This window comes from Hypanus sabinus, chromosome 3, assembly GCF_030144855.1.
Source record: "Hypanus sabinus isolate sHypSab1 chromosome 3, sHypSab1.hap1, whole genome shotgun sequence".
NCBI lineage: Eukaryota > Metazoa > Chordata > Chondrichthyes > Myliobatiformes > Dasyatidae > Hypanus > Hypanus sabinus.
The window spans coordinates 141,197,010-141,222,168 of NC_082708.1; the positions used below are offsets into that span (position 1 = coordinate 141,197,010).

General features: G+C 40.1%; 1 protein-coding gene across 5 annotated transcripts in view; it reads right to left on the reverse strand.

Annotated features, from left to right (window-relative positions):
* kiaa0232 (KIAA0232 ortholog) overlaps nucleotides 1-25,159 on the reverse strand; it is a 133,869-nt gene that overhangs the window by 15,746 nt on the left and 92,964 nt on the right. The gene's annotated exons all lie outside the window — the stretch shown is intronic.

Sequence of the window (25,159 nt, forward strand, 5' to 3'; positions counted from 1 at the left end):
ACTTGGTTGTCAGAGACTATCTGAGGCACATGCCATTAGGAGCATTTAACAGGGGAGCATTTACAGTAGTCTTACAAATTCATTGAAAACAGGTGATCCTCCAATTTTCTACATCAACAAACTGGGTGAGTTGGTTAGATAATACTGTATAATGAACCTGAGGAAAGTTAGTGTAGTAATTACAAAGGGGATGAATAGTTTTTCAGCCTCACAATTTTGGTTCTTAATTTTTAGTAAATTGTTGACAGATTTTGGAATTTTTCTTTTGCTTTGTTATGATGCACACTGTTTTGGAGATTAGCTCAAAGAATTCTACTTCAAATAATTTTAAATTTAGAATATGAGACAGTAAAATATGAAACTAGTTGTAGGGCCTGAATACTTTTTCAAGGGCATATACTTATGCCACTTATCACTTGTACTTAAATAAAAATTATAGTTCATTCTACAGCACTTAGATCCTTGTTATAAGATGCAAGTTAAGGAAACTAACTTGTTGATAGCAATTTGTAACAAGGTGGTTTAAATAAGGCTACATCACATTTTAAGATGAACATTAGCCTTCAATTACTTGATTTCACAGGTGATGTACTATACACGTTTCTTACAGACAAGGCACCAGCAGCAGCAACTAAATGGCATTTTAGTCTGAAGTTTCTGATGAAAGATCATCAACATGAAGCATTAAAGCCACTTCATTTTGATTAATTGTGCCAGCCCTGCTTAATATTTTCAGCAATGATTACTAAGTAACCCAGAAAAAGCAGTAGACATTGCTACAATATTTACCTTGTGGATCCTTGTGGATGTATTGTAGAAACTAATACATGTTCTACAATTCATTCTATAGATTTCTACATCTTATAGCAAAACTATCTTCCATTTGCATGGGACTTTCTCCAGTTCCAAGGCATTATTACAGAGGAAATAACAAAAAAAATTATCAATTCTAAGCCATAAAGGCATGATGACTAAAATCCTGATCAAAATAGCATTTAAGAGGAGGATACAAATATAAAGAGGTTGAAGGTCCAGAGGACAGGCATAGTCATTAATAGTGGAGGAACTGAATTTGAGGATGATCAAGTTGTCAGAAATAAGGAAACCCCTAATTTTAGAGGGACAAAGGGCACAATTACAGACAAGGGAAATGCCTTGAGTAATCTGAAAAACAAGGTTGACAACTGTGGAATTCAGGTGTTTCTGAACATTAAGTTCACAAAGGTCAGCAAGCACTGGACCAATAGGAAGGATGTGGAGACTATGGAAAGGGTGCACAAGAGGTTTAGCCTGATGCTCCCTGGATGAGGGGGAATAAGTTAAAAGGTTGGACAAACGTGAGTTGTTCTCCTGAGAGCATCAGAGGCTAAGGGGAGACATGATAGAGGATTTCTAAAATTATGAGAGGCACAGATAGGGTAGACAGTCAGAATATTTTCCCCAGGTTAGAAATATCGAACACTGGAAGACATGCTTTTAAATTGGGGGGGGGGGGGGAAATACAGGTACAGGTACGTGAGATACAAGACTTTTCCTTACCTAGAGTGGTAGGTGCCTGGAATGGTTATCAGGGTAGTAGTGGAGGCTTTGAGAAAGACATGAATATGAAGGGAATGGAGAGATATGAATGATAGCCAGAGGATTTCTGGTATAAATAGGCATCAAAACCAGCAAAATATTGTGGGGAAAAATGGCCTGTTCAGTGCTATACTGTTCTATGTTCTATAAACAGACCTCAGTACAAGTTAGGACAAGAACACAATTTGAATGACCTCCAGTACTTTAATTCGGTTTTCATCATTTTCAAAAATAGCTGTAAACAGGAATTCTAAAGGAGAAAGGAAAAGTCATATTAAGGAAATTTTGGAGCCCTTGGAGTCCTCATGGATTACATTGCTAGGACTTACAGTGCCTTGTAAAAAAGTATTCAGCTCCCAACCCTTTTGTTTACATAACCGAGTGTTACAACCAAATATTTTGATCAATTACAACTATCAGATACGAGCACATAATTAGGCCATTTGACCCATCGTCTGCTTCACCATTTCACCATGGCTGATTCATTTCCCTCTCAGCCCTTCTCTCTGTAACATTTCATGTCCTGACTAATCAAGAATCCATCAAACTCTGCCTTAAATATACCCAATGTCCACAGCTACCTGTAGCAATGAATTCCAGATTCACCAATTGTGAATCACATGCTCCCTTTTTTTTACAGTAGAGCCCAAAAACCAGAAAATTGTAAAGCATGAAAAACTAAAAATTCAAAAACTGAAATCTCAGCAATTCAAAAGTATTCATCCATCCCTTTGCTCAGTAATTGGTTGAACCACCTCTCACATTAATTACAGCCAGTAGTCTTTTTGGATGTCTCTATTTGCTTTGCATAACATGATGAAGCAAGAATTGCCCATTGTACTTGCAAGTTGTGACAGGTTAGTTGGGAAGAGGCGTGGACAGCAATCTTGAGGTCTTGCCAGTGATGTTTGATTGAGTTAAGGTCAGGAAACTGGGCGATTCAAGGATATCAATTTTCCTTATTTGGAGTCACTCCATGGTTGCTTTGGGTCATTGTCCTGCTGAAAGATGAACTTCCTCCCAAGCTTTGTGGCTGAGGCTAGCAGGTTTTTATCCAGCATCTCTCTGTATTTAGCAGTATCCATCCTCCCATCAATCCTGATCAGATTTTCAGACCCTGCTGTTGAGAAGCATCCCCATAGCATGATGCTATCTCCACTGTATGTTATAGTAGGGATAGCTGATTGGCTGATACACAGTACTAGGTTTATGTCACATGTACCGTTTAGAATTAAAGCCAAAAAGCTCCACTTTAAGTTTCATCTGACCACAAGGCCTTCATCCACATGTTTGCAGTCTTTATGGGCAAGAATATGCTATTTTTTTAAAGCCAGGGCTTCTTCCTTATAACCCTTCCATAAATACCCTTTTTGTGCCAGGCCTTAGAAATTATGGAGCCATGAATTTCATCTCCAGTTGCAGCCACTGACATTTGCAGCTCACTCAAAGTGAATGTTGGTGTCACAGTCACCTCTCTTACAAGTGCCATTCTTCTCTGTCAACAAAGTTTAGAGGGACCCAGGCTGTGGTTTCATATTTTTTCCCACTTGCTCCCGATGGTCTTGTACCCTTCCACAGATCTATGCTTCTCTATTATCACTTCCCTGATGTCTCGAAAGCTCTTTTGTCTTCATTTTGATTTGGTTTGTTTAAAATTTACCATACTATTGGACATTATAGAGAGGGGGGTATTTACAGTATTCCTATGAATTCAATGAAAGCAAGTGATCCTTCATTTTTATATCAACAAATTGGGTAAGTTGGTAATGTAACACAGTTTAAAGTTGAAAATACCTATTATCAAAGTATGTATAAATTATACGTCCTTCAATTTCTTTTGCTTAACAGACAACCACAAAAGAAACATGAAAGAATCCAATTGGGAAAAAAAGACCAATGAGCAGAAAGAGAGAAAAAAAAAATCAAATCAAATAATGTTAACAATAAGCAAGCATCAGCTCTCAAAATGAAATTGAGTCCATAAACCTGAAGCCAGGAGTAGCTGGAGTGGGCCCATAATCTCTCTCAGCCTATCAGGGGAAAATCGCCGTGAAGTTTGCAGACACTATGCCTACAACAGCCGGGGCACGACACAGCCTCAGCATTAAGGAAAGCGGTGTAAAATGTTGTTGACCAGAGAATCAAAGGGGCACAAATAAGTGAGAATACTGTTAAGCACAATTGTGAAAAAAGTGCATGGCCTGCCAGTCTTCATTGTCATACCACAGTGTGTAAGAGTTAATTCATCATGTTACAGTTGTACAGAACACTGGTTCTGCTGCAATGGAAAACTATATGCAATTCTCGCTACCACACTACAGGAAAACTGTGATTAAGCTGGAAAGGCTGCAGAAAATGTTTACAAGGATGGTGCCTGGAATGGAGAATTGCAGTTCGGAGAGATTGGGTAGGCTAGTTCTATTCTCCCTGAACCATAGGAGGCTGATAAGTGACAAAAGGAATGAATAGGGTGAATAGCCACATGGTCTAGTCTTAAACTAGACAGCATAACAGTGCCTCTTTCACCTCAGACAGATGAAGAAGGTTGGTGTGGGCCCCCAAATGCTAAGAACTTTCTATAGGAGCACAATTGAGAGTATTCTGACTGGCTGCATCACTGCCTGGTATGGGAAACGTACTTTCCTCAATCGCAGGACTCTGCAGAGAGTGGTGCGGACAGCCCAATATTCAGGACATTTACAAAGACAGGTGTGTAAAAATGACCCAAAGAATCACTGGGGACCCGAGTCACTCCAAACACAAACTGTTCCAGCTGCTACCATCCGGGAAAAGGTACCGCAGCATAAAAGCCAGGACTAACAGGCTCCGGGACAGCTCCTTCCACCAGGCCATCAGACTGCTTAACTCATACTGATACAACTATATTTCTATGTTATATTGACTATTCTATCATACATACTATTTATTGTAAATTACTATAAATTGCACATTGTACATTGAGATAGAGACATAATGTCAAGATTTTTACTCATGTATATAAAGGATGTAAGTAATAAAGTCAATTCAGTTCAATAAATTGAAAGGGAGAAAGTTTAAAGACTAGTTGGTACCTGGAATGAGTTGCCAGAGGTAGTAGTAGAGGCAGCAACAATAACATTTCAGATGAGCATGGCACAGAGGGACATGAAATGAATTCTGATGTAGACTACTGATAGGCACAATGGTTGACATAGACACAGTGTGCCAATGGGCCTACTTCTAAACGCAACAACTCTGTCTCTATAAATTTGGGATCTTAGTGTCCAAGTGCATGATTTACAAATGGCTAGATGCAGATATAGCATGCAATTAGGAAAACAAATCAAATGTTATTATTTATTACAAGAACATTGAACAGAAAAGTAGGCAGAGACTGCAGATGCTGGACTGCAGATCCTAGACACACAAAAAGCTACAGAAACTCAGCTCGTTAGGCAGCATCTATGGAGGGAAACAGACACTAGATGTTTTGGGTTAAGACCCTTCATCAGCACTGGAAATTAACAGGAGAGATAGCCAGTCTTAAAAAGGTGCAGGCCATGAGGGGTGGAGTAAATGCTAGTGGGTGATAGGTGGATTATTGCAAGGGGGTGATTCGTAGGCAAGGAAGGGAGGAGAGTGGGAATGATGTAAGAAACTAGGGGCTGAGGATGTAATATGATAGGAGAGGGCAGTGGACCATGGAATCAAGGAAAACAGGTAAGCAGGAGATCATGCAGGTGATGGCAAATGGAGAGGTTTGAAGAGGCGAAATGAATAGTGTGACTGGGGTCAGTGGGATCAGGAAACAAAAGAGACAGAGGGGAGTGGTTACCAGAAATTGTTGCTCTTGCTGTCAAGTTAGAGCCTCCTAAGGCGCTGGAACTGGATGAACTCTGGACCATTTGGGAGGATTAAGGGGTGATAGATCAGATATATAGAGAGGTAGTTACACTCAAAGTGCAAGACACAGGAAACTGGACATCAGTCAAGAAGGGGAAAGGGATTAAGGAGCCAGTGCAGAGGACCCCTGTGGCAATCCCATCAACAGCAGGTATTGGATACTGTGGGGGGGGGGGGGGGGGCACCCAAACGACGCAAGTCATAGTGTATCGGGTATCTGGCACTGAGTCTGTTTCTGTGACTTGGGGGGGGGGGGGGGAGAGAAGAGGCATGCTTCAGTGATAGGGGATTCTTCAGTTAGGAAATTGGACAAGAGGTTCTGTGGGCAAGAACGAGATTCCTGGGTGGTATGTTTCCTCCCGAATGCCAAGGTCCTGAACATCTCTGATCGAGTCCTCAGCATTCTTAAGAGGAACAGCCAGAGATTATGGTGTATGCCGTTACCAATAACATGGGTAGGATGAGTAACGAGGTTCTGCACAGGGAATTCAGGGAGTTAGGTGCTAAGTTAAAGGGCAGGATCTCCAGGTTTATGATCTCAGGATTGCTATCCATGCCACTTGCCAGTGAGGCTAGAGCTAGGAAGATTATACTGTTTAATATGTGGCTAAGAAGTTGGTGTGGGAGGAAGGGCATAAGATTTTTGGATCATTGGGCCCTCTTCCAGGGAAGGTGGCATCCGTACAGAAGGGAGGGTTGACACCTGAACTAGAGGGGGACTAATATCCGAGCAGGAAGTTTTGTTGATGTTGCATGCTGGAACTTAAACTAGAATTGCAGGGGAATGGGAACCAGAGTGCCAGAACATTTAGTGGAAAGGTTGTGGAGGCAGATGTTGGTAAGGCCTCAGACAAAGTTAGGAATCAAAAGGTTGAGCATGGTGCAACTAGTGTTCTGAGCTGTGTATATTTCAATCCAAGTACTATCGTAGGAAAGGCGGATGAGCTCAGGGCATAAATCAACACCTGGAATTACAGAATGACGTTGTAGCCATTAGTGAGACTTGGCTGCAGGAGCAGCAGGCCTAACAGGCCTGTATTCCAGGGTTCTGTTGTTCTAGGTGTGACAGAGCAGGAGGGATTAAAGGAGAAAAGGTGGCATTACTAGTCAGGAAATATGTCATGGTAGTGCTCCGTCAGAACAGACTGGAGAACTCGACTAGTGAGGCATTATGGGTGGAACAGAGAAATAAGAAAGGTATGACCACGTTAATGGGACTAGATAACAGACCAGACTGGAACAAACTTGTAGAGATCACAGACTGTTGCAAGAAACATGAAGGTATTGTAGTAGGTGATTTTAGCTTTTCACATATTGACTGGGAATCACATACTATAAAAGGACTAGATTGGACAGTGTTTATCAAGTGTGTTCAGTACATAGAAGCCCCACAGAGCATGCAATACCAGATCTGCTATTAGGGAATGAGACGGGACAGGTGACGGAAGTTTATGCAGGGGAGCACTTTTTTTTTGCAAACAGTGACCACAAATGCCATTAGTTTCAAAGTAAATATGCAAAAAGATAGGTCCAGTCCACAGGTTGAGGTTCTAAATTGGAGAAAGGCCAAGTTTGATGATATCAGAAATAATCTGGGAAGTTTGGATTGGGACAGGCCATTTCCTGGCAAAGGTGTACTCAGAAAGTGGGAGGCCTTCAAAAATAAAATTAAGAGTACAAAGTTTGTACTCTCAAAATTTGTGCCAGTCAGAATAAAAAGTAAAGATAACAAATGTAGAGAACCTCAGTTTTCAAGAGATATTGAGGCCCTGGCAAAGAGAAAAATAGAGGTGCAGAGTAGGCAAAGGCAAGTAAGAACAAATGACATGCTTATGGAGTACTATACATGCAAGAGAAAACTTAAGAAATCAGGAAGTTACCAGGAAAGTGGATGTCATCTACATGGACTTTAGTAAGGCATTTGATAAGGTCTTGCGTAGGAGGAGGGTCAAGTAGGTTTAGTCGCTTGACATTCAGGATGAGGTAGTAAATTGGATTAGACATTGGCTTTGTGGGAGAAGCCAAAGAGTAGTAGTAGTAGAGGGTTGCCTCTCTGACCAGAGGCCTGTGAATAGCGGTGTGCCAAAGGGATTGGTGCTGTGTCCTTTCCTGCTTGTCATCTATATCAATGATCTAGATAATAATGTGGTTAACTGAATATGCAAATTTGCAGATGACACCAAGATTGGGGGTATAGTGGACAGTAAGGAAGTCTATCATGGCCTACAGAGGGATCTGCATAAGCTGGAAAAATGGCTGATGGAATTTAATGCAGAGGAGTGCAAGGTTTTGCACTTTGGTAGGACCAACCAAGGTAGGACTTACACAGTAAAGTGGGGCACTGAGGAGTGCGACTGAACAAAGGGATCTGGGAATACAGGTAGATAGGGTCGTAGAGAAAGCTTTTGGCACATTGGCCTTCTTAAATCAATGTGTTGAGTACAAAAAAATGGGATGTTGTATTGAAGTTGTACAAGATGTTAGTGATGCCAACATTTGGAGTAACATATGCAGTTTTGGTCACCTACCTACAGGAAAGATGTAGTACACAAGGCTGAAAAGAGTACAGAGAAAATTTACAAAGATGTTGCCTGATCTGGAGGACCTGAATTATAAGAAAAGATTGAATAGATTAGGACTGGATTCTTTAGAACGTAGGAGATTTGATAGAGGAATACAAGATTAAGAGGGATATAGGTTGGATAAATGCAAGCAGGCTTTTTCCACTAAGGTTGGGACTACAACCAGAAGTCATGGGTTTAGGGTGAAAAGTGAAAGGCGAGAAGTTTAAGAGGAATATGAGGGGATACTTCTTCATTCAGCAGGACATGAGTGTGGAATGAGCTGCCACCACAAGTGGTGCATGTGAGCTCAATCTCAACATTTAAGAGAAGTTTGCGTAGGTACATGGATAGTAGGGATATGAAGGGCTATAGTTCCAGTGCAAATCAATGGAAGTAGGAAATTTAAATGATTTTGACATGGACTAGATGGGCCAAAGGGCCTGTTTCTGTGCTGTACTTTATGACTCAAAGGCAAGATATGATATACTGTTTCTATACTCTGCATCTATTCTCAAATTAACAGTGGAGGAGGGTGTAGACAGGCATACAAATGTGAAAATGAGAAGTGGAATAAAGTTAACAGTTGGAATGAACTGTAAGAATTTCAATAAAAGTTTACAAGACAGATACCTGGAATACGCCAGATTGGCTTATGATGATAGATAGGCAGGCTAGGCTTATACCCACTGGAAGGAACAGTGTGAGGAAATGATTAAAACTTGCAAGCTATAGGAGGGCTTTGACATAATGTTACATTTTGTGGGAAATGTAACAGGTCACTGTTCAAAAATAAGTGGCTATTCATTTAAGATAAGGATGAGGTGAAACCTTTTCCTTACTGGAACACAAGTATTTGGAATTCTCTTCCTAAAAGCATAGTGGGGGTACAGTCTAGGTATTTTGCAGCAGGGTTATATTAGATGTTTAAAAAAGTTCATGGGTAAAGATAAGAATGTAGAGTTAAGGTTAGGATCAGATCATTAATAATCTAACTGAATGGCAGAGTATGCTCAAAGGGCTGAGTAAGCTTACAGACTAGCTTGATGCACATCTGAAGGGCTAAATCCAGGATAACAAGGGGGTGGTTTGAGTTTCAAAAGCCAATGAACATCCTTGTGCAAATTTCATCCAGGGAAAGAAAAAGTTATTTGAAATGCAAAGCAATTACAGAACAGGCAGAGTACCAGTTTACATGAGCTCCAACTAAACAGATCAACCAATAGGGCTATAACACTAATTCAAGAGATCTTAAACTTTGAAAATAAAAATTGGAAGAGTGAGTTAATCAAGGTTTAATGAGGTATATATAAAAAGTAAATTGATGTTTAAGAGATGGAGAAAAAAGAAAAAATTTTAAAAGATGATACACATGAAGAGTGTGGAAGGGCATGTGGAGCATTACATCAAGCATACAGGCAGTCTCCAGGTTACGAACGAGTTCTGTTCCTGAGTCTGTCTTTAAGTCGAATTTGTACGTAAGTTGGTACAAGTACATCCGGTATTATTTAGCATCAAACCTTTGGCTTAGTATATAGAATATATTTTACCTTTCTATGAATATAAAACACTTAAGGAATGTATGTTTTCCAATAATTAAACCACTGCATTGCTTAGTAATAATTGTAGCTTTTATCGGTGCAGGGCCTTCACATGCTCCATTATTCTAACTTTATCCTTTACAATTGTTCCGATCATTGACCGACTGTAGCCTAACGCTTTTCCAATGACCGATGACGTTTCACTTCTTTCCAAATGCTTTATTATTTCCACTTTATTTTCAATTGTGATCGCTTCTTGTCAACAGAACAGAAACACTACGGGTGGCGGGTTCCAAGCTCCGCTGGGTCCTAAGGACCACCACACTGAATTCCCCAGGTTCTAAAGTCCACCGCACTAAGACAGGTTAAGTGGGACAGTGGAGGCTGTGCTGGGTTTGGGTATTTGATCCTCCACAATATTCTGCGTGGGAATTTAAACTGGAGGTGGTAGTGTTTATTTTACGAGATTGAGTTGCAAGCTCGACATCAACCCAGCACAGATGGAGAGCACGCTCGGGAGCGGTCTGTCGCTGGATCAAACTCAGGAACTTCCGTTCTCGAGCCTGCCGCTGATCTCACTGTGCCACCAGCCAACTGGAAGGGGTGGGGGGGGGGGTCAGGGTTAATCTTGCTAAGAAAAATTTAAGCTAAATACAAAGCTACACACTCAACATAGTGTCAATGGCAACGACTTAAAATGGCAGATAGCATTGCGATCCGACTTAAAATGACGGTCGGCATCACGATCTGATTTAAAATGACAGTCGGCATTCTCCTTCCTCAGTTTGTAAGTACGAGTTGTTTGTAAGTCGGACATTCCTGACTCGGGGACTACCCGATAAATAAGTTGACTGACTGGAGAAAGTGCAACAGACTTGTTTAAACATGTATTCAACAGCAAAAGCAATATGCAACAGACAAAACTGAACCCAAGGATCTGATCGAAGTTCTATCCTACCACATTTAGTTGTGGATGGTGGACGATTAAATGGCTTATGAAAAACTAAATCCAAGAACACCCTTAAACAGGATGTGAATGCTAAAGAGACTAAGCATTTTTTTGTCTGCCCAAAATACCAAGTAGGATAAAATACCCAGCAAAGTGAAGCAGAGCCCACGTTTACATTGTTCAGTCAGTTGAATAAATCCAATTTGATTAACTACCACTCATTGAGTTTGCTCTTAATTATCAGCAACGTACTGGAAATAGTTGTTAATAATACAAGTGGCACTTACTCTTCAAAAATTTTCCCACTGTGGGTTCTACAAACATCACTCAGCTTCAAACCTCAATACAAATTGGGACCACAGAGCTAAATACAACTGGTGAGGTGAGTGAGTGATTTTGCTGCAATACACCATTTTACTGAGTGTGTCATGAAGGAGGTCTATTCTACAATGTTCCACGCAACAAGATCTAATACAGTAAACATTCAGGCATTGCCAATAATAGCCATGTCTCATTGAATCCACAACAGTGTAAGGCAGTGATCATTCTGATCAGTCCAATCATCCACCTCTGATATTAAATAACAACACCTAAAAGCCCAGTAGTATCAACATTGATCAGAAACTTAATGGGACCATTCATATAAATATTATGTCAAGAGCAGGTATCATGTGGCGAGTGAGCCACTTACAGCTACCCTAAAGCCTTTTACCTTCTGCAATGCACAAGACTGGAAAATTCTCCACATCCTTGGCTAAATGCAACACCGACGTTCAAGAGTCTTGAAATAATTTAGAACAGGTCAACCCATTTAATTGGAAATGTATAATCACTGAACTGCCATTCCTTTAGTCAATGACACACCAATAGCTACAAATTATGTACCATCACTAAAATGCATGCCATTTACTTACTTAGGGTATTCCGACAACACCTCCCAAACAGTGGCCTTTATCATTCAGATCGATAACAGCAGTGGGCAATTTGGAGTACTTTTATCTGCAGAAACCCCTGCAAATCATCCACTATCCTAAACTAGAATTTTATTGCTATTATTTCATTCTTGCTGAATCTAAATCCTGGAACATCTTGATCATCAAAAATCTATGTGGTGGCTCTCCAGCACTTTCTCAAGAGCAATTAAGGTTCAACAAGTCCAACCCAACAAACCACTAATAATATAATAATAATAATCTGTGATAATCCATCAACAGTCACAGTTACCTAACTTCTTGATTATTGAAAAGGAACGTTTACTTCTGATCCAAGTTGCACTAAGTACAGAATATGTGATTTTGGGTATATTCATCAACAGTCGTGATAAAACAATTGGAATCAAAAATCTCAGATCTCTAGGATTTCAAGTTCATGAGCCATTTAGTATTTCCTGGAAGCAATGTGCTTCAGATGGTTAAAAAAAATACAAAACACTAAATGCCAGAAGCACTCAATAATTCAGGCAGTGCCTATGGGAAGAAAAAATGAATCAATGTTTCTGGTCAATGATTCTTCATCAGAGCTGGTCATTAGACTCATATTCAGTAGAGCAGGGGTGGTGAACCTTTTTGGGAGTGTGCCGACATTGGCAATAACCTTCTAAACTTTTTGAGTAGAGATTTTCATTGATTAATAAATTAGTAACAATAATTATGCACTTTAAGGAAAAATAATGAGCTATGTTGCTTATTTGTGTGCATTCATTGTTTTACTATTAATAAAAGCGTAACAGAGACAGAGTGAAATAAATGAAGCATTTTAAAAAACCTGTTCAAAATTATTAATATTAATCTTAAGAAAATAATTGTAAAATATTATTTCTGAATAGTATTCTTATTGTACCTCATATACAGCATAAGAACTTACTTAGCTTACATAACTTACTCAATGTCAACAAGACCATTTCAAGTTCCTTAATGTCAGCATTTGCATATAGCCTCCTCATGTACCATACAGTGAATGCCCAACTAATTCTTCAAACAGAATGACAAAAACCGTCTCTTTACCATTCAAGCTGAGTACACTATCAGTTGACACAGACACTATTTTTGAAAGGTTAACTTGTTGACCAGACAATTCTTTTATGACTGCCTTACATATTTCACCCTGTAGTGCATTCAGATAATGTTGCCGTTAACCATTTCTTCGCATACTTCATCAATGAAAAAAATAAATCGAGCAACAATGTCTAGCCTAGTGGATGTCAGTGTTCTCATCAATTCAAATGGAAAGCAATTTAACAAATTCAGATCTTTTGTTAATCGTTCTATGTTCCCTTCAGTAATATTCTTTACTGGGTTTCTGCTCACTGGCAAATCCTTAATGTGCTGAATAATTTTTCTGGAGAACAGTCAGGAGCACACTCTAGCCACAATTCTTTAACATGCTCCCCATCACTGAGTAGTTTTCCACGTTGCGCAAAAATTGTTGAAACCTCAAAACTAGCAGCAACGAAGTTGGAACTATTTGATATATCTTCAAAATATTTGACTGCATTTTTGTTGTCAGTCCTTTTTGTTCTTGCTCACTTTCTAAATGCAAAGCGAATTATGAAAAATTTCATAATGCTATTTTACAGGAGAGGTCCTACACAACACTGTTTCAGAACATAAGATGCATAATGCTTTATCATCCTTTTTAATGGTGATGAATCTCTGGAATTCATTGTCACAGATGTCTGTAGAGGTCATCATTGAGTATATTTAAAACCGAGATTGAAAGGTTCTTGGTTAGTCAGTGCATCAAAGGTCACAGGGAGAAGGAAGAGAATGGAGTTGAGAGGGATAATAAATCAGACACGATGGAATGACAGAGCAAACTCAATCATGCCAAATCTTTCACTCCATCACTCTTAGAAATCTTTGCAGTTTCTCGCATCATTTGAACATTTTTCTTTTTTTTTTACTGGTGTAAAACTGAAAAGGTAAATACAATTTTAAAATATCTCACCAATAAAGTTAACAGTTCTACTCACGTAATAAAATGTTTACTGTGAAAAAAAATCATGGAACATTAAATTACTTACAGTATTTACCAGTATTACTGAATATCCAGTGTTCACTCACAAACTGATCTGTGCACCAAGTCTGAAGATTTCAAAATGTATTATCCAATTTCATGTGTTCTCGCAACTGTCTAGCTTGTACCAAGCTAGCATGATAAGTTTCCTGTGAAAACAGCTCACTGCTCTCATTTTGTAAAAAAAATCATTGCTGTTGCATTTGGCAGCAAAAATAATCATTATATACCTTTTTATTATAGGTGGGGTTTAAAGAATCAAGGGGGACAGCAATGCATGTTGCATGCGAACAAAATTTTTGTGTGTGTCATCTTCGATTCCCATTAAGAATGGACAGGATGTTCCCAATGGTAGACAAGTCCAAGACCAGGGATAAAATTGAAGGATAACTGGCAAGTCATTTAAGACTCAGTCAAGAATTCTCCTGGAAAATCGTAAACATGCAGAATTCTCTATCTCAAAGCAGTTGAAGTAAATATGTTCAAGAACTTGGAGTATAGTTTTTTTTAAATAATGGTTGGAGCCAGGCACTCACAACCCTCTGTGTAAAAAAGTTACCCCGATGTCTCCCCTAAACTTCCCTCCCTTAATTTTGTACCTCTGCCCTCTGGAGTTTGCTATTGGTGCCCTGGAGGGAGAAAGGGAGAATGGTGCCCTGAAAGGGGGAATGAAACTATACATGCAAATTCCTGCAACATCTGACGACCCTGTCACAGGCTGATGTCAACAGCTTTCACAAAGGTGAACCTTCACAAGGAGCCAAGCCCTGATGGTGTGCCTGTACCAACCAACTGGCTGGAGTGCTCAAAGACATCTTCAATCTCTCACTGCTGCAGTCAGAGATTCCCACCTGCTTCAAAAGGGTGACAATCATACCAATGCCCAAGAAAAGCAGGGTGAGCTGACTCAATGAAATTCGCCTATTGCACTCACATCTAGTGTTGAAATGCTTTGAGAGGTTGGTCATGGTCAGAATCAATTTCTGCTTAAGCAACAACATGGATATTGCTATTGTTACAATATGTCTACAGTGAATGCAATCTCACTGGCTTTCTACTAGGCCTTGCATCACTTAAACAATACCAATACCTACGTCAGGCTGCTGTTTATTGATTACAACTCAACATTCAACACGATCATACCCTCAGTACTAACAACAGCTTCAAAATCTGGGCCTCTATATCTCCCCTACAACTGGATCCTCTGCCTCCTCATCAGGAGACCGGAATCCGTGCACATCAGATATAACATCTCCCCACCCCCACTTAGTCGACACAAAAAACATTAATTAGCGCAACTCAAGGATCTGTGCTTGCCCCGCTGCTTTTCTCTCTCTATGCTCATTACTGTGTGTAACTCCCTGGGTCGCCTCAGGCTCGCTCAGCTCGTTCTTGTCTAGGGGGAGCAGCCTTCGGCCCCGCCAAACTGGGTAATCAGCTGGTGTGGATGCTGTGTGATGTCCCCGCCTCGCCCAAAACCATATGCGATTAAATGAGTACAATTTATAAAGGTTACTATAACTAAGTGATTAATAACGATACAGTATATATGAAGAGAAAATTAAAGAAAAGGCGCCAAACTTATCAAAGTCCAAACCACTTCGTGCACAACCGTTGGAGCTCAATTACTGAAGTCTTCTGGCCACCATTCGATCCCCTCCGAACTCCTCGACTCGCAGCTCAGGACCCTCCGAGTGGTCAACCAAGCACATCTAGTTTCATCCCCCCCCCCCCTCAGACCCCCCTTTGGGGTCCGATCCTCGCCCAGCTTAGAGCATTGCGTCCTCTCTCTCGACCCCCTCGCGCCGATCTGCCTAAAAGCCCGTCAACAAAAGCTTACAGACTCAGAAGAAAGAACATTAATCCCCATTTGGTTTACAAAGGAATACCATTCTCGTTATCAGTAAATTAGCATTCCTGCTAGTTAACAAAAGGAAACCCTTTCCCAAAAGTAAAAACCCCTTTACATGTGTAACTAGGCACAGCTCAAGCACCATCTGAAATTTGCCAGTGACAACTTTTGTTGGAGAATTTGAGATGATGACAAGGAGGTGTATAGGAGTGAGATAGATAAAGGACTTCAAGAAGGGGAAGGTACAGAAGCTTGAAGGCACACACTCAGCAATTCAGAAACAGCTTCCTACCCTCTGCCATCCAATTCCTAAATGGACATTGAATCTGTGAACACTACTTCACTTTTTAAAAAATATTATTTCTGTTTTTGCATGATTTTAATCTATTCAATATACACATACTGTAATGGATTTATTTATTATTATATTCTTCTTATTATTATATTATTGTTATGTATTATATTATTATATGTTACATATTCCATTGAACTGCTACTGCTAAGTTAACAGATGTCACGACACATGCTGGAGATAAACCTGATTCTGGTAACATGCTCGAGTCCTCAATAAGGGATCAGCAGTGGAAAAGGTGAGCAGTTTCAAGTTCCTGGGTATCAACATCATTGAAGATCTAGCCTGTGCCCAACATATCAATGCAGTTACAAAGAAAGCACATCAGTGGCTATATTTCATTAAGAGTTTTTGGGAGTCTTGGTATGTCACCAAAGACTCTCGCAAATTTCTACAGATGACCATGGAGACATTCTAAGTGGTAGCATCACCATCTGGTACGGATGGGCCACTACACAGCATTGGAAAAGGCTGCAAAAAGTTGCAAACTCAGCCAGCTCCATTAAGGGCATTAGTCTCCCCAGCATCAAAGACATCTTCAAAGATGATGCCTCAAAAGGCAGTATCTTTTGTTAAGGGCTCCCATTACCCAACCCATGTCCTCTTTTTGCACTAATATATATATTTCTTATCGTAATTTAATATTTTTTAATTCCGTATTGTAATGTACTGCAGTAGCAAAACAGCACATTTCATGACATGCATATGCCAATGATATTAAATCTGACTGTGATTCTGATTTCTCCTCATCTGTTGTAAAATCTGAAGCTGTGCCCTCTGGTCCTCTCCCACTATTAGAAACATCCTTGATTGTGAGGTGCTAGCTGTCTACAGGCCTATAATATTTTCCCTTCTTGGGCGAGATTCTTAAGTAAGTCATTTACAACCAACTAAACAAATTTCTAGGAAAGTTTTAGACAGGTTTTAGAGCAAACCCTTAACCACAAAGATAGCCCTTAACAAAATTATAGAAACATAGAAAACATACAGCAGAATACAGGCCCTTCGGCCCACAAAGCTGTGCCGAACATGTCCCTACCTCAGAACTAACTAGGCTTTACCTATAGCCCTCTATTTTTCTAAGCTCCATGTAGCCATCCAGGAGTCTCTTAAGACCCTATTGTTTCTGACCCCACCGCCGCCACCGGCAGCCCATTCCACGCACCCACCACTCTGCGTAAAAAACTTACTCCTGTCATCTCCTCTGTACCTACTTCCAAGCACCTTAAAACTATGCCCTCTCATGCTAGCCCTTTCAGCCCTGGGGAAAAGCCTCTGACTATGCACATGATCAATGCCTCTCATCATCTTGTACACCTCTATCAGGTCACCTCTCATCCTCCGTCGCTCCAAGGAGAAAAGGCCAAGTTCACTCAACCTATTCTCATAAGGCATGCTCCCCAATCCAGGCAACATCCTTGTAAATCTCCTCTGCACCCTTTCTATGGCTTCCATGTCCTTCCTGTAATGAGGCAACCAGAGCTGAGCACAGTACTCCAAGTGGGGTCTGACCAGGGTCCTATATAGCTGCAACATTACATCTTGGCTCTTAAACTGAATCCTACGATTGATGAAGGCCAATACACCGTATGCCTTTTTAACCAGAGTTAACCTACGCATTAACTTTGAGTGTCCTATGGACTCGGATCCCAAGATCCCTCTGATCCTCCACACTGCCAAGAGTCTTACCATTAATGCTATATTCCACCATCATATTTGAACTACCAAAATGAACCACCTCACACTTATCTGGGTTGAACTCAATCTGCCACTTCTTAGCCCAGTTTTGCATCCTATCTTTGTGCTGCTGTAACCTCTGACAGCATTCCACACTATCCACAACACCCCCAACCTTTGCATCATCAGCAATTTACAAACCCATCCCTCCACTTCCTCAGCTAGGTCATTCATAAAAATCACAAAGAGTAGGGGTCCCAGAACAGGGCCTCCATGCAGAATATGACCCGTCTACAACCACTCTTTGCCTTCTGTGGGCAAACCAGTTCTGGATCCACAGAGCAATGTCCCCTTGGATCCCATGCCTCCTTACTTTCTCAATAAGCCTTTCATGGAGTACCTTATCAAATGCCTTGCTAAAATCCATATACACTACATCTACAGCACTACCTTCATCAATGTGTTTAGTTAGTCACATCCTCAAAAAATTAAATCAGGCTCGTAAGGCATGACCTGCCTTTGACAAAGCCATGGTGACTATTCCTAATCATATTATGCTTCTCCAAATGTTCATAAATCCTGCCTCACAAAATCTTTTCCATCAACTTACCAACCACTGAAGTAAGACTCACTGGCCTATAATTTCCTGGGCTATCTCTACTCCCTTTCTTGAGTAATGGAAGAACATCCACAACCCTCCAATTCTCCAGGATCTCTTCCGTCCTCATTGCTGAGCCTCTGGCAATGATCTTTGCATCATCAATCTCCTCCCTCGCTTCCCACAGTAGCCTGGGGTACATCCCGTTTGGTCCCGGTGACTTATCCAACTTGATGCTTTCCAAAAGCTCCAGCACATCCTCTTCCTTAATATCTACATTCTCAAGCATTTCAGTCCATTGCAAGTCATCCCTACAATTGCCAAGATCCTTTTCCATAGTGAATACTGAAGCAAAGTATTCATTAAGTACCTCCACTATTTTCTCCAGTTCCATACACACTTTTCCACTGTCACACTTGATTGGCCCTATTCTCTCACATCTATCCTCTTTCTCTTCATCTACTAATAGAATGCCTTGGGGTTTTCCTTAATTCTGTCCGCCAAGGCCTTCTCATTGTCCCTTCTGGCTCTCCTAATTTTTTAAGCTCTTTCTTAAGCTCCTTCCTGCTAGCCTTATAATCTTCTGGATTCCTATCATGACCTAGTTTTTTTTTAACCTTTTGTAAGCTCTTCTTTTCTTCTTGAATAGATTTACAACAGCCTTTGTACACCACTGATCTTGTATCCTATTATCCTTTCCATGTCTTATTGGAATGTACCTACTTAGAATCCCATGCAAATATCCCCGGAACATTTGCCACATTTCTTCTGTATGTTTCCCTGAGAACATCTATTTCCAATTTATGCTTCCAAGTTCCTGCCTGAGAGCCTCATTTCTCCTTATTCTAATTAAACGTTTCCCTAACTTGTCTGTTCCTATCCCTCTCCAATGCTATGGTAAAGGAGATAGAATAGTGATCACTATCTCCAAAATACTCTCCCACTGAGAGACCTGACACCTGACCAGGTTCATTTCCCAATACCAGATCAAGTACAGCCTCTCATCCTGTAGGCTTATCTACAATATTGTGTAAAGAAACCTTCCTGAACACACCTAACGAACTCTACCCCATCTAAACCTCTCACTCTAGGAAGATGCCAATTGATATTTGGGAAATTAAAATCTCCCATCACGGCAACTCTGTGATTATTACTCTTTTCCAGAATCTGTCTCTCTATCTGCTCCTCCATGTCCCTATTACTATTGGGTGGACTATAAAAAACACCTAGTAGAGTTATTGACTCCTTCCTATTCCTAACTTCTACCCACAGAGACTCAGTATGCAAGCCCTCCATGACTTCCTCCTTTTCTGTAGCCGTGACACTATCTCTGTTCAACAGTGCCACACCCCCACCTCTTTTGCCTCCCTCCCTGTCCTTTCTGAAACATCTAAAGCCTGGCACTTAAAGTAGCCATTCCTGCCCCTGCACCATCCAAGTCTCTGTAAATGGCCATAACATCATAGCTCCAAGTGCTGATCCACACTCTAAGCTCATCCACTTTATTCATAATACTCCTCACATTAAAATAGACACATCTCAAACCACTGGTCTGAGTGTGTCCCTTCACTATCACGTGCCTATCCTGCCTTTCACACTGTCTCCAAGCTTTCTCTATTTGTAAGCCAACCTCCCTTTCCTCCGTCAGTTCAGTTCCCTGCCCCCAGCAATTCTAGTTTAAACTCTCCGCAATAGTTTTAGCAAACCTTCCCACCAGGATGTTGGTCCCCCTCGGATTCAAGTGCAACTCGTCCTTTTTGTACAGGTCACACCTGTCCCAGAAGACGTCTCAAAGATCCAGAAATCTGAATCGCTGCCCCCTGCTCCAATCCCTCAGCCACGCATTTCTTCTATTCCTATACGCCTATATTCCTATTATCAGTATCCTTAGACTCAGGATTGATGCCAACAGGGTCTCAAGTTCAATTTTATTCTCTTCCCAGATCTAAGTGCTGCATTTGGTACAAATGACCACAACATTCTCCTAGATAGCCTTGAGAACTGTGCAGGTCTCTCTGATAGTGCCCTTAATTGGTTTTGCAAAAAAAAACTCAGTATTTTTTGTCTTTCTTGGAGACCATTTTCTAAGAGACATGATGTAACTTCTGGTATTTGTTTAGGGAAGCTGACTTGGTCCCCCGCTCTTCCCCTTATACATGCTCCCCTTAGAAGACATCATTAGAGAGCATAGACTTGACTTCCATAGTTTTGCAGATGACACACAATTGTACATCTTGATTGAGCCTGACAATGAAACAAAAATCTTTTCTGATCTCTGGTATGGCTGCAATAAACAAACAGATGAACAATCATTTCCTAAAACTAAATGAAGATAAAACTGTAATACTTTAATATGGTCCTAAAGCCAAACGAGAAATGTTTTAATGAACTTGGGAAACTTAGTTCTCCTTATAAATTCAGAAGTAACAAGCCTGGATTTTATCCTTGATTCAGATTCAAGTTTTAAATCCACCTAAAGAAAATGACCAGAACAGCATTTTTACATTTCAAAAATATTGCAAAGGTACATCAGTTTCTGTCACAAAATGATGCTGAAAAACTAATTCACACCTTTGTACTTAATAGAACAGATTACTGTAATGCACATTTTACTGACTTTCCAAAGTAATCTACTGACAAACTTCATATCATTCAGAAGGTTGCTGCTGGACTTTAACAAAAACCAGGATGAGGGAGCATATCACTCTCATCCGTATTATTCTGCATTGGCTTCCTCTATCTTTTCGCATTGATTTTAAAGTTCTCTTACTTGTTTTAAAAGCTCTCAATGGCCTGGGACCAGAGTACAGTGGTGCTAGAAAGTTTGTGAACCCTGTAGAAGTTTCTCTACTTCTGCATAAATATGACCTAAAATATGATCAGATCTTTACACAAAAGGCCTAAAACTAGATAAAGAGAATCCAATTAAATAACATAAAAAAACACTATACTTGTTCATTTATTGAGAATTATCCAATATTACATGTATTTGTTTGAAAATGTATGTGAACCTTCACTTTCATTAACTGGTGTGACCCCCCCCCCCCTCCCGTACAGCAATAACTTCAACCAAATATTTCCCGTAACTTGATCAGTTCTGCACATTGGCTTAGAGGAATTTCAGGCCATTCCTCCTTACAAAACTGCTTCAATTCTAGGATGTTGGTGGGCTTCCTTGCATGAACTGCTTCCTTCAAGTCCTTCCACAACAGTTCTATAGGATTAAAGGCAGGACTTTGACTCAGCCATTCCAAAACAAAAAAAATCTTGTTTTTAACCATTCTGCTGTTGACTTAATTGTCTTTCAGTTAATTGTCTGCTTGCTATATACAACTTCCATTAAGCTTCAGGTGATGGACTGCTATCCTGACATTCTCCTTAATACAACTTTGAATTCATTGTTCCTTCAATGATTGCAAGCTGTCCAGGCCCTGAGGTAGCAAAGCAGCCCACACCATGATGCTTCTTCCATCATACTACACAGTTGAGATGAGGTTTTGGTGTCGGTGTGCAGTGCATTTTCTCCTCTAAACATAGCAATGAGCATTTCTGCCAAAAAGTTCAACTTTTGTCTCATCTTTCCACAGAACATTGTCCCAGAAGTGTTGTAGAATATCCCGGGGGTCTTTTGCAAACTTGAGACATACAATTTTTTTTGGAGAGCAGTGATTTTCTCCATGGTGTCCTTCCATGAACACCATTCTTGTTCAGTGTTTTTTTGTAGTAGACATTTGAACAGAAACTTCAAGTTTTAGGGATTTCTGCAGGTCATTTGCTGTTACCCTCAAGTTCTTTTTCACCTCCTTCAGCATTGCTAATTGAGCTTTGTGTGATCTTTACAGATGCCAACTCCTAGGGAAAAAGAGTAGCAACAGTACAGATTTTCCTCCATATGTAGAGGATTTCTCTTACTGTGGACTGATGAACACTCAAGTCTTTAGAAATGCCTTTGTAGCCTTTTTCAGCTTCATGCATCTCTACAATTCTTCTTCTGAAGTCCTCTGAAAATTGTTTTGATCGAGGCATGGTACACATAAACAGATCTTTCTTGAGAAGAGCAGACTCTGTCTGTAACTGGACTTCAGTATATCTTTTTTTTAAAAAGAGGGCACGGCACCTCTACAACTCACACCTCCAATATCATCTCACTAATTGGAACACCTGACTCCAAATAGCTTTTGTAGAAGGCATTAGCCCAGAAGTTCACATATACTTTTCCAACAATTACATGTAATATTGAATAATTTTTCTCAAACAAATGAGCAAGTATAATTTTTTGTGTTATTTAATTGAGTTCTCTTTATCTAGTTTTCGGACCTGCATGAAGATCTGATCACATTTTAGGTCATATTTATGTAGAAATTGAGAAAATTCTACAGGATTTAAAAACATTTAGTACCACTGTACATCACAGAAATGCTTTTGCTTTATAATCCTGCTTGACCTCTCTGGTCTTCCTCTGCCGGTCACTTTATATTTTTAACAATTACACTCAAAAGATAATTGGCAGGTCAGCTTTTTGAACTATGCTCATAAACTGTGGAACTTAATATCTAAAATGATAAGGAATACAGACTCATTTGACACTTCAACACCAGCTCATATTTATTTAACCTTGCTTTTAACTGACATCTTTTTGTCTTTTATTTTTGTATTTGCATTTCACCCCAATGTAAAGCACTTTGAATAACATCATTTACATGAAAGGTGCTAAATAAATAAAATAGTTTTGTTATCCTCTCCACATCCAATCTAGACCTTTCAGTATTTGGTAGGATTCAATGAGATTTCCCCCTCATTCACCTAAATTCCAGCGAGTACAGCCCAAGAGCTATCAATGATACACATACATTAACCCTTTCATTCTTGGGATCATTCTCATGAATTTCCTTTGTACCCTCTCCAATGCCAGCACATCCTTTCTCAGATAGGGGCCCAAAACAATACTCCAAAAATGGTCTAACATCTTATTGAGCATCAGCATTACATCCACTCCTCTGGAAATGACTGCTAATATTCCATTTGCCTTCCTTACTACCAACTCAACCCGCAAGTTTACCTTTAGGAAATCTTTCAGGAGGACTTTGAAGTCCCTTTGTACAACAGATTTCTGAACGTGCTCCCCGTTTAGAAAAATCTATGACTTTAATCCTTCTACCAAAGTACAATGACCATACACTTCCTGATACTGTATTCCATCTGCCACTTCTTTGCCCATTCCTCTAATCTGTCCACTTCCTTCTGCAAACACCCTGCTTCCTCAACACCAACTGCCTCCCCACCTATCGTTGTATCAGCCACAAACCTGGCTACAAAGCAATCAATTCTGTCATTCATATCATGTGAAAAAAACCAACACCATGTCACTGTCAGCCAACCAGAAAAGGCCCCCTTTAATTCCACTCTTCGCCTCTTGCCAGTCATCCAATCTTCAATTTATGCTCGTGTACCATTTAACAACTTCATGTGCAATATTTTGTTGAAGGCCTTCTGAAAATTCTCTCTCTATCCTGCCTTTTACTTCCTCAAAGAATTCAAACACAATTATCAGGCATGATATTCCACTTAAGGAAACAATGTTGATTTCAGCCTATTTGATCATGTGCCTCCCAGTACACCAAAACGGCATCCTTAATAATGGACACTAACACCTTGCCAATGACTGAAGACAAGGTAACTGGCCTAGAATTTCCATCTTTTGCCTCCCTTCTTAAAGAGTGGAGTGACATTTGTAATTTTCCAATCAGTGAATAAATTATATGAGTTATAAATTTACAGAAAAAAAGATTTCTCAAACCTAGAGATTTAAAACAGGTTTATGAATAACTGTCAAGCTTTTAAATTAACATATTACATGTATTTCATCTATTCAGTTTCTTCTACAAACTCAAAGCATGAAATCCTCTTCAAATCAACTTGCAATATATGCATAATTTATGATCATTTTTACTGGTTAGTTTCTTTATAAACAGACCATGCATTTATCATATGTAAAGGAATAAATGGGCAGATGGGGCTCACTAGCCATGGTTTGTAGCTCATCTTGAAGAAGGAAAACTCTGATCTCAAGTCTCCACTGCTTTGCGGTTATACTCATTCATTGGGAGTAAAACTCAAGGGGAAAATCCAGAACGGGAGTCCCTAAGGCAATCCTACATTGAGTTCATTGTTGACTGACAGCTCTTGCGATACTGCCGGTACTAAATTGGATCAATCTCTGCCGTTCCTTTGGGTTTATCAAATGTGTGCAGAGGGGGAGCTTGCTACATGGGCAACAGCTTGCTCTCCATATCATACTGCACAGACTTGTGTATCTAGACAACTGGGACGCAATATCCATGGTCACCTCTGACCGACGAAGGCCCTCATTCGGTCATTCAAAGGAACGAGTTACAACTTCAACTGCAAAAACATTATTTGTCACCACATTTTGTACAGAATGCTTTGTCAATGTCAAAAATGAATCTTATTTCTGTATTGCTTGGCTCTAACTATAGAACATACGACAGTACAGCTGACCAGCTTTGATTACCTCTATATGCACATGCCCAGGGCACTCTTGTAAGGCTGCAAAATCTCTAATATTCATCTCTATTAGATAAGGTAAACAACTTCATTAACTGAGTACAGCTCTTAAAAGAGATTCTTCCAAAGCATCAGTACCTTTTTTGCAACAGCATAACCTCTGATTTGATGCAATTAGTTGAAGACAAATCAAATATATGAAAATGTGGGATTGATTTGACTGGTGAGATTGATTGACTGATTGAGGTTGTCCCAAAAGGTTAATTATTGCTTATTTTTTCCACAATAAAAATACTTTCGAAATACTGGAAAAATCTAACTTCTAATAATAATGTTGATAGCGAATACACTCCCGCTCGTTGTGAAAATGGGGAATACCTCCCTTTCCCTTGTCAGGGAGCAAGAGAACCTGTGGTTTGTCTAATGTCGGATGAAATGTGAAGCCTCTGGGGTAACCTTGGTCTGTGTCTTTATCACTTAGCTCACACGTGCCCAGTACCGGGTGCGCTTTTTGTTTTTCCAGTGGGGGGAGGGGGATTGTTGTTTGCAGCTGCTTACACATGGGAGGGGGGAGCTTGGGTGTGCCTTTGGGGTTTTCACATTTAACTGTTGTTCATTCTTTGGGGCAC